General features: G+C 32.8%; 1 protein-coding gene across 2 annotated transcripts in view; it reads right to left on the bottom strand.

Annotated features, from left to right (window-relative positions):
- Positions 1-11,325, bottom strand: part of LOC137737820 (putative disease resistance RPP13-like protein 1) — a 68,767-nt gene that overhangs the window by 40,262 nt on the left and 17,180 nt on the right. The window lies entirely within an intron of this gene.

Raw genomic sequence — 11,325 nt, 5'->3', positions numbered from 1 at the left:
TAGGGGAAAGAATGGAGATAGGGAGAGTGAGTTGAGAGACTGCCACGTGGCAGGCAGTGATGGGTGAGGATTTAAGGGAAAATCTGAAAAGTGATCCGGATGGGGCAAATGGATGGGGACTAAAATGTAAACTTCACGAACTTTTTAGAGAAACAAAAGAAATTACAATAATTTGGGGGTGGGGTTTTACAAAAAGTGCACAAATTATGTAGCTGGTTATTGCTGCGATAATTAGGTGTTGAAAGACCATAACGAAGTCTCCTTCTTTCTGCCCAAAAGAAAGTTAGATTCCTCTTTACCTCTCTCTTTATTTTTCGTGGGGTCATATTGTTTTAGGAATATGCTATACACACATCTTATTTTTCTTCTTATACAATCTTTGATAATTTTTGTTTGTTGATCTTCTTGAATTCATCCGATCCAACGGTCGAAAATTAAAAAAATGTGTGAGAAGTAAAATAAGGTGTGTGAATATCACATCCCTTGTTTTATCATTTTGATTGCTTTCTTATCTCCTACGTCTTACACGGTTATATTTTTTTTTTATTTGAAGAAAATTGTGGTAATGGTTTCTCAACTTTAACCAAATTATAATAATGATCTTTTAATTAAAAATTCATGATTATTTACCTCTAAACTCATTGAAATATGCAGCTATAATCTTTATTTTTTTCATGGGGTTATGCTGTTTTATCTTTTTAATTGCTTTCTTATCTCCTTTGTCCCACACGGTTATACTTTTTCTTTTCCTTTATACGAACGATTTTGGGAGATGAGGAACCAAACACGCAACTCAGGGTGGAGGAGTGATTGCTCGTAGACAACTAAGTTGCATTTCCTTGCAACACCGATTATTTTATTTTGAGAGGGTGATTGGTTCAATTTTATAGGCCATTGTAGATAATGTTGAGACTCAAACACCCTGAGCCACACAACACAAAGAAGAAGAAAATGATCCTGCAAAAAGTTACCATGGATTATTGTTTACCATCTTGTAGTTATACTACTTAATTAGTCACAGAGCCATATTTAGATCAATTGAAGATGAAGAGCAAGTTTTATTAGCATATAATTAATGGACATCTGGCTATTAAAGAAAGGAAACAAGTCAAACAACATTAAGCAAGTAATTTTAGATTTATGTCTTGCCGTATGAATTTGCTTTTTACTAATAAGTTGCCCAGCAACTTGACTTTTTCACTACCCAAAAGCTGAAAATGCATGAACCCGAATATGCTAGGAAAGTACAAAAACTAAATTAACACGATGCACGTGAAGAGAAACTTAAACACAAATTGTATTGTTAACCCATGATGTTATGATGACACCCCTACATATGTCTAGTCATTCCCTAAATATGGTCATTACCTGCTGAGAACTCTACCGAATGATTTACAAAAGATACCATATTCGCCGTTGATATATTTGAAGGAGTTATACAATTTAGGATTTAGTAAAAGGGTGTGATATTTATACATCCATTTTCACTTCTCATATACTTTTTTAATTTTTGGTTGTCAGATTAGATAAATTGAAGTAGATCAAATAACAGAAGTTAACAAGTAGTATGTGAGAAGTAAAAAAAAAAGTGTGAGAACTAAGAATAGATGTGTAAATGGTACATCCCTTTAGTAAAATAGGTAGTTTAAATGGAATTAGGTGTTGACTTGAAAGACCGCAACAAGTCTTCCTCTTTCGACGAAAACTACTTCAGAGCTCTTCAATTTGCCATGACGATTACGTGTTGAAAGACTATAGCAAGTCTTATCTTTCTGCCCATAAAGAAAGAAAGATTCCTCTTTTTTTCTCTCTCTCTCTCTTTATTTTTAGTGGGGTCATAGTGTTTTCTTTTTTATTGCTTTCTTATCGTCAATATCTTATATTTTAAGAAAACTAATAAAAATAATTTAAAATTGTTAAGTTTTAACGATAAAGATAAAATAAAGGGCAAAATAAATAGTACTAGGTTTGATTTTTTAGTGTAAAAATGTGATTTTTCGTTAAAATGAACAGTACCGCGGATTTTTCGTTAAAACTCCCTTATACTTTTTCTTTTCCTTTATATGAACGATTTTGGGGGGAACTGAAACTTCGGCTGGAAGAGTGACTGCGGTAACTTATAACTTTTAAAGTAGATCCGTGTTTTTAGCCATTAGATCAAATTTAAAGGATACATATTATTTAATAAGGAGGATTAGGTGGAAGGGATCCGGAGAGGACCCCTTTCTTTTTGTGAGGGTGTTTGGTTCAGTGTTTTTGTAGGCCATTGAAGATAATATAGAGAATCAATTTAAAACAGTAAAAGACTTTGAAACAACCTGAGCCACAAAACACAAAGAAGAAGAACATGATCCTGCCAACACCAGATTTACAAAAGTTATCATGGATTATGCTTTACCATTTTGGAGTTATACTACTTAATTAGTCACAGATCTATATTAATTTATGATCCATTTGAAGATGAACAGCAAGTATTATTAGCATATAATTAACGAACAACTCGATGTCTAGGAAGGGAAACAAGTCAAACAACATCGAGCAAGATTTTCATGAAGTGAAATTACTAGCTTATTATGACAATTTTGTAGGTTAAGAGAGACCAATTAAGCTTGGTAAATTGAATTAGTGACAATGAATTTTAGACTTACGTTTTCGCCGTGTCAATCTGCTACCAACTTGACATTTTCACTATCCAAAAATTGAAAATGCACGAACCAGAACATGCTAGGAAAATAGAAAAACAAAGTGAACGCGATGTATGTGGAGAGAAACTTAAACGCGAAATTTTATTGTTCACCCATGAAGTCATGATGGCGCCCCAACATGCGTCTAGTCATTCCTCAAATATGATCACTGTCTGCCGAGAGCTCTAATGAATGGTTTACAGAAGATAACAAAAAAGGAATTTGAGTTTTTGTAGTCTATAGGTCATATTGAACCATTCTCCATTGGGAATGATTGGAATTTCTAGTCTACATTACCCATCAAAATCATGGTTATTTATCATAATGCAAAAATAGTAATGCTTCTCCCTTGGCTCATGTATGCGTTTATAACGCAGTACAAGGAGGTTAGTCGAAACCTCGTTATTAAGATTGATTGTAAGGGTTAGGTGGTTGCGAACAGTTGGCTGGTCGGAAAACGCGGCAATTATATAATTATTTTGAATTATAATAGTATTTATAAAATTATTTTAGTTGATTTTTTCATTGGTACCTAAACTGAAAATTATGTTACTTAAACTAATCGTTGTATTGAAATTGGTATTTAAAAGATCCCAATTCCTAAACACTTAAACAGCCTGAGCCACACAACTTGTTCTGATACCTAAACTGAAAATTATGTTACTTAAACTAATAGTTTTTGGAAGATGAGGAACCAAACACGCAATTTAGGGTGGAAGGGTGATTGGTCGTAAACAACTGAGTTGCCTTTCTTGCAATACCGATTATATTATTTTGAGAAGGTGATTGGTTCAAATTTTTAGGCCATTGTAGATAATGTTGAGACTCTCAAACAGCCTGAGCCACATAATTTGTTCTGATATCATAAAAAAGATTGACATTTCACTATAAAAATAATTGACAATAGGGTGAGTACCTCAACTACTTATTATAAGAACATACAAAGTCTCTCATTTCATTAAATATGAGATTTATTCTTAACAAAAAAATGACTGCTTGCGCCACTTAATACTACGATCTAACGATATTCCTCTTCACTTAAAAGTAGAGGTCTTAGGTTTGAATCTCGTGGATGACGATTTTGATATCAAATTAAACTATTCATTGTGTGGCTCAGCCAAACTTCTTTTATTCTTTAATATAAAAAATATTGATGTCCTAAAAAAAATAAAAAAATATCGATGTACTAAAAAAAATAAAACATATCTGCTTGTAAACAACTAAACCTACAATCCCCTGCAACACCGATCATATTACTTTGGGAGGGTGACTGTATCAATTGTTTGTAGGCCGTAGCAGATAATGTAGAGACAATCAATTTAAAATTGTAAAAGACTCTGAAAAAACCTGAGCCACACAACACAAAGAAGAAGACAATGATCCTACCGACACTTGGTTTACCAAAGTTACCGTGGATTATGCTTTGCCATCTTGTAGACTTGTAGTCATGCTACTTAATTAGTAACAGAGCTGTATTGGATTATGAACCATTTGAAGATAAAGAGCAAGTTTTATTAGCATATAATTAATGAGCATCCAAATGTTTAAGAAAGAAAACAAGTCAAACAACATTGAGCAATATTTTCATGAGGTGAAATTACTAGCTTATTGTGTTAATTTTGAAGATTAAGATAGACGACTTAAGCTTGGTGACTGAATTAGTGACAAGTAATTTTAGACTTATGTATTCGTCATGTGATTTGCTTTTTCACTAATAAGTCAATTCAAAAGCTAAAAATGCACGAAAAAGAACATGCTAGAAAGGTAGAAAAAAATAAGTTAACGTGATGTATGTGCAGAGAAACTTAAATCTGAAATTGTATTCTTAGCCACGATGGCATGACTGACCCATTCTCCCTTGGGAATGATTGGAAATTCTAGTCTGCAATATTCATAAAAAATCATGGTTATTTATCAGAATGCAAATAGTAATGCTCCTCCCTTTGGCTCATGTATGCGAACACAATGGAGTACAAGTAGGTTAGTGGAAATCTGGTTATGAAGATTGATTGTACGGGTAAGGTCGTTGGGAATACAGTTGCCCGGTCCAAAAAAAATGGCAATCGTATAATTATTTTGAATTCTATATAGTAATATTTGTAGATTTATTTTGGTTAACTTTTTCATTAGTATGTAAACTAAAAATCTTGTTACTTACACTAAAAGTTTTATTGGAATTGGTATTTAAAAGACCTCAAAACCTTCGTTTTTTTTAGTACTCTTTAATAAAAGGGGAAATAATAGTTTATTTCGATCATAAAAAGAAAAAGAAAAAAAAGACGAAGCAACAGGTTAATATAGATTATTTTATCATTCGTAAAAATAAAAAAAACAAAAAAATTAGTTTGCCATTATTTTAAGGAGGATAATGCTAGGGAGACCAAGTTATTCAAGTATTAATTAAAGTACTAGTTTTCTATTGGTGACATATCATTTTATTTACAAAATTTAGTTTAAAAATTTGTTCTCCTTACTCTTACACATAAAGTGGGTTGAAACTCAAGGGTTGCAGAGGAAAATAACCAAAAAAATGCTTTGAGAAAAAATAAAATAAAAAGGTATTGTTTTCGCTGCCTTCAATTGCACAAAATTTATGGTAATAGATAGTCTCTACTGAAATATTATTATTTTGATAGACCATGGGAGGAAAACTTATTGTAAAAGTTTCGTAACAAGAGAGATATAAATCTAATTAGAGCTATAAAACCGAGATATGCAATTTTCTTCTCAACCTATGGAGATGTGAGAATACTGAGAAGAAAGCACAATAAGAGATGAAAGGTTTGCAATTAAGCAAAGCAACGTTGATAGTTGGAGGGCAACTAGAAATTAAGGCTAGAACAAATAGATGATGCACTCAACATGTGGCACGAAAATATCAACAACATTTTCATAGAAACTCATTAAGTTAACTGTACATATCCATGAACATTGGCAACATGTTGCAATAAGCAACTTTTTCTAGGACGGTAAATTAGTAGACAAACTGAAGGAAAAATGTTTACTCTTTATTTTTTCGTGGGGTCATGTTTTTTTTTTTAAAATTGCTTTCTTATCTTCCATGTCCTACACTTTTTATTTTCCTTTATATGAACGATTTTGGGAGATGAGGAACCGAACACGTAATTTAGGGTGGAAGGATGATTGCTCGTAAACAACTTAGTTGCATTTCTTGCAATACCGATTATATTATAGGGGTATGATATCTACATTTTTTTTTACTTCTCACACACTCTTATAAATTTCGGCCGTCGGATCAGATGGATTGAAGAATATCAAATGATATAAATTAACAAGAGATGTGTAAGAAGTAAAAATGGGTGTATGGATAGGGTTTAGCACACCCTATATTATAATGAGAGGGTGATTCGTTCAAATTTTTAGGCCATTGTAGATAATGTTGAGACAACAAATTTAAAATAGTAAAAGACTCAAACAGCCTGAGCCACACAACACAAAGAAGAAGAACTTGATCCTACAAAAAGTTACCATGGATTATTGTTTACCATCTTGTAGTTATGCTACTTAATTAGTCAGAGCTATATTAGATCAATTGAAGATGAAGAGCAAGTTTTATTAACATATAATTAATGAACATCTAGCTGTTAAAGAAAGGAAACAAGTCAAACAACAATGAGCAAGATTTTCATGAAGTGAAATTACTAGTTTATTATGTTAAGTTTGAATATTAAGAGAGACAAACTAAACTCGGTAGAATTGAATTAGTGACAAGTAATTTTAGACTTATGTATTGCCGTGTGAATCTGCTTTTTTGCTAATAAGTCTCCCAGCAACTTGACCCTTCTACTATCCAAAAGCTGAAAATGCACGAACCCGAACTTGCTAGGAAAGTAGAAAAACTAAGTTAACGCGATATATGTGAAGAGAAATTTAAACTCAAATTGCATTGTTAACCCATGATGTCACGATAACGTCTTAACATGTGTCTAGTCATTTCTTAAATATGGTCATTGCTTGTTGAGAGCTCTACCGGATGATTTACAGAAGATACCATATTCGCCCTTGATATATTTGAAGGAGTTATACAATTTAGGATTTAGTAAAGGGGTGTGATATTCACACACTTCTTTTACTTCTCACACATCCTTTTAATTTTCGACCGTCGGATCGGATGAATTGAAATATATCAAGGGATAAAAGTTAACAAAGAATGTGCGAGAAGTAAAAATCTGAAATTGTATTCTTAGCCACGATGTCATGATTGACCCATTCTCCCCTGAGAATGATTGGAAATTCTAGTCTGCAATATTCATAAAAAATCATGGTTATTTATCAGAATGCAAATAGTAATGCTCCTCCCTTTGGCTCATGTATGCGCACACAATGGAGTACAAGGAGGTTAGTGGAAATCTGGTTATTAAGATTGACTGTTCGGGTAAGGTCGTTGGGAATACAGTTGCCCGGTCGAAAGAAAATGGCAATCGTATAATTATTTTGAATTCTATATGGTAATATTTGTAGATTTATTTTGGTTAACTTTTTCATTAGTATGCAAACTAAAAATCTTGTTACTTACACTGAAAGTTTTATTGGAATTGGTATTTAAAAGACCTCAAAAACTTCGTTTACTCTTTAATAAAAGGTGAAATAATAGTTTATTGCCCTATCGATCATAAAAAGAAGAAAAAAAAAGACAAAACAACAGGTTAATATAGATTATTTTATCATTCGTAAAAAATAAAAATAAAACAAAAAAAATAGTTTGCCATTATTTTAAGGAGGATAATGCTTGGGAGACCAAGTTATTCAAGTATTAATTAAAGTACTTGTTTTCTATTGGTGACATATCATTTTATTTACAAAATTTAGTTTAAAAATTTGTTCTCCTTACTCTTACAAATAAAGTGGGTTGAAACTCAAGGGTTGTAGAGGAAAATAACCAAAAAAATTCTTTGAGAAAAAATAAAATAAAAAGGTATTGTTTTCGCTGCCTTCAATTGCACAAAAATTTATGGTAATAGATAGTCTCTAGTGAAATATTATTATTTTGATAGACCATGGGAGGAAAACTTATTGTAAAAGTTTCGTAACAAGAGAAATATAAATTTTATTAGAGCTATAAAACCGAGATATGCAATTTTCTTCTCAACCTATGGAGATGTGAGAAGAAAGCACAATAAGAGATGAAAGGTTTGCAATTAAGCAAAGCAACGTTGATAGTTGGAGGGCACCTAGAAATTAAGGCTAGAACAAATAGATGATGCACTCAACATTTGGCACGAAAATATCAACCACATTTTCATAGAAACTCATTAAGTTTACTGTATATATCCATGAACACCGGTAACATGTTGTGATAAGCAACTTTTTCTAATATCAACCACATTTTCATAGAAACTCATTAAGTTTACTGTATATATTGTTAGAAACAATCAAATGTCAAGTATATAATATACAACAATTGCACAGTTTATTTCGAATAGAAATTTCACAATGATACAATATATATCTCACAATTAAACAATTAATAAAACTGAATTAATAAACCACAAAACATTGACTTGGTTAGGAAGATAGAAGCTTGCAGTAGCAATCTCATAAGACATAAATACGCCCCTACACTAGTGCAATAGTTCAAATGGACATTTATCTTGCAGGATACAACTATCTAATCCAAGTTCTTGCACACGAACTTGGATTCTTGGCGAATTGATTGAGTGTTTCTCTGTGAAATATGAAGAAAGGAAAAAATGAAATTGATTATGGAGTTTATGATTTTATTGCCATATATATAAAGGCATAACTTGAACAAATATAACTGTTCATGCTTATCAGTTTTTAAAACCAAATGCAACTGTTCAATCAGTTTTATCTTTTCGAAAAAAACTGAATCCAAAAAATCAAAAACGTAACTTGTGTTTTTTGTCCATCCGAGCCCAAAAGTTCTTGCACACGAACTTGGATTATTGGCGAATTGATTGAGTGTTTCTCTGTGAAATATGGAGAAAGGAAAAAATGAAATTGATTATGGAGTTTATGATTTTATTGCCATATATATAAAAGCATAACTTTAACAAATATAACTATTCATGCTTATCAGTTTTTAAAACCAAATGCAACTGTTCAATCAGTTTTATCTTTTCGGAAAAAACTGAATCCAAAAAATCAAAAATGTAACTTGTGTTTTTTGTCAATCCGAGCCCAAAATGCCCAAAAGCCCATCTTTAACATTTAATATGTACACCCAAACCCTCCAACTCTAAAGTCTATAACTTTGACTCAATTCATTTCAAATTATAAGTGAGTTCACTCAGTTATTAAGGTGAAGAAAAACAAAAGTTTGGGCGATGTGGGACTTGGAGTCCCACATAAAACACAAGTGCCAACATATATCCATGAACACCGGTAACATGTTGTGATAAGCAACTTTTTCTAGGACGGTAAATTAGCACACAAACTGAAGTAAAAATGTCTACATCTTTCTGCAATTTGCTATGATGATTAAGCGTTGAAAGACGATAACAAGTCTACATCTTTCTGCCCACAAAGGACTCCTCTTTTTTCTCTCTTTACTTTTCGTGGGGTCATATTGTTTGTCTTTTTTTTTTTTTTTTAATTTCTTATCTCTAAAGTCCTACACGTACGTTATACTTTTTCTTTTTCTTTATAGGAGCGATTTTGGGGATGGGGAATCAAATATAGAACTTTGGATGGAAATAGAAGAAAGTTGAGATTTCAAAGTCTTCCTTTTTTTTTTTTTTTTTTTAATATGAAATTTATTCTTAATATGTTCCATTACATATGACGAATTTTAAGTTTAACATATGGATAACACAACTCGAAAGATGTGGATCACGTGAGGCCGTTATGCTTCATACATGAGACAACTTGTTTTGATAGCATGAAAAAGAGGTTGAAGTTCCATCATAAAAACGATCAATACTAGGAAGAGTACCTCAACTACTTATTATAAGCACATATAAAGTCTCTTATTTCATTAATATGAGATTTATTCTAAACAAATAAATGACTGCTTGCGCCACTTAGTACCACGATCTAGTGATATTTTTCTTCACTTAGAAGTAGAGACCTTAGGTTCGAATCTCGTAGATGACGAATTCGATATCAAATTAGGTTATTCATTGTGTGGCTCAACCAAACTTCTTCTCTTCCTTAATATAAAAAAATATCGATATACTAAAAAAATAAAAAAAGTATCTGTTGTAAACAACTAAAGCTACAATCCCTTGCAACACCGATCATATTATTTTGGGAGGGTGATTGTTTCAATTGTTTGTAGGCCATAGTAGATAATGTAGAGACAATCAATTTAAAATTGTAAAAGACTTTGAAAAAGCCTGAGCCACACAACACAAAGAAGAAGAAAATGATCATGCTGACACCGAATTTAGAAGAAAATGATCCTGCCGACACCAGATTTACCAAAGTTGTCTTGGAGACTTGTAGTTATGCTAGTTAATTAGTAACAGAGCTATATTGGATTATGATCCATTTGAAGATGAAGGGCAAGTTTTATTAGCATATAATTAATGAGCATCTAAATGTTTAAGAAAGGAAACAAGTCAAACAACATTGAGCAAGATTTTCATGAAGTGAAATTACTAGCTTATTGTGTTAATTTTGAAGATTAAGATAGATGACTTAAGCTTGGTGACTGAATTCGTGACAAGGAGTTTTAGACTTATGTCTTCGCCATGTGAATCTGCTTTTTCACTAATAAGTCACTATTCAAAAGCTGAAAATGCACGAAATGGAACATGTTAGGGAAGTAGAAAAAATTAAGTTAACGTGATGTATGTGGAGAGACACTTAAACCTAAAATTGTATTCTTAGCCCATGATGTCATGGTTGAACCATTCTCCTTAGGGGTGGGTTCAAAAAATCGAAAACCGAAAAAAACCGACAACCGAACTGGACCAAGGCCGAAAACAACCGAACCGCAAAAAAACCAAACCGAAATTGTCAAACCGAACCGAACCAAATCTGGCCAGTTCGGTTTCAATTTTTGAGGTTCGGAAACCGAACCGATATATATATATATATATATATATATATATATATATATATTTTAATATTTATAAATAGTTTAGTCATACAATCATAACAAAACAGAACATGTTGCCAAGTTGGTTTTAGTGAAACTTTACAAGCTGGAGGCATGGGTTCGAACCCTCATGCCTCTAGGATTTGTGAGATTTTTTTAAATTTTTATGGGGAAATTAACAAAACCCTGTAACGGTGTAACCCTCATCCTCCTTATTTTTCATTCCCCTGGCCTCTTCTATCTCGTTCCCTACCTTCAGTTCAGAGTTCTTTCATGAACCCTAGGGCTTAAACCCAGTAGTAACCCTCTCGCGCAGCCTGAGCCCCCTCTCTCTCTTGCTCTGTCTCTCTCAATCTCTCAGGCGACTTGCGACGGTGCGACCCTTTTCATTCTCAATCTCTCACACCTCGCCCTCGTCGTCAGTCTCTCTCTCATCTCGCCGTCAGATTTTTCTTGCCGTTTCAAGTCTCGATAGCAAAAGGTTAGCCTCCTCTCTCTCTCGGTATTTAACTTCAATCACTCTCTGTCTCTCTCAAACTCTCAGTCTCTCTCAGTCTTGAATCCCAAGCGACCCGCGAGTACGCGACCCGCAGACCTTTCTCACTCTCAATCTCT

Source organism: Pyrus communis, chromosome 11, assembly GCF_041283825.1.
Source record: "Pyrus communis isolate YQ-2024b chromosome 11, ASM4128382v1, whole genome shotgun sequence".
NCBI classification, from domain to species: domain Eukaryota; kingdom Viridiplantae; phylum Streptophyta; class Magnoliopsida; order Rosales; family Rosaceae; genus Pyrus; species Pyrus communis.
The sequence above is the reverse complement of the archived record's forward strand: the minus strand, read 5'-3'. Positions and strand labels throughout refer to the sequence as shown.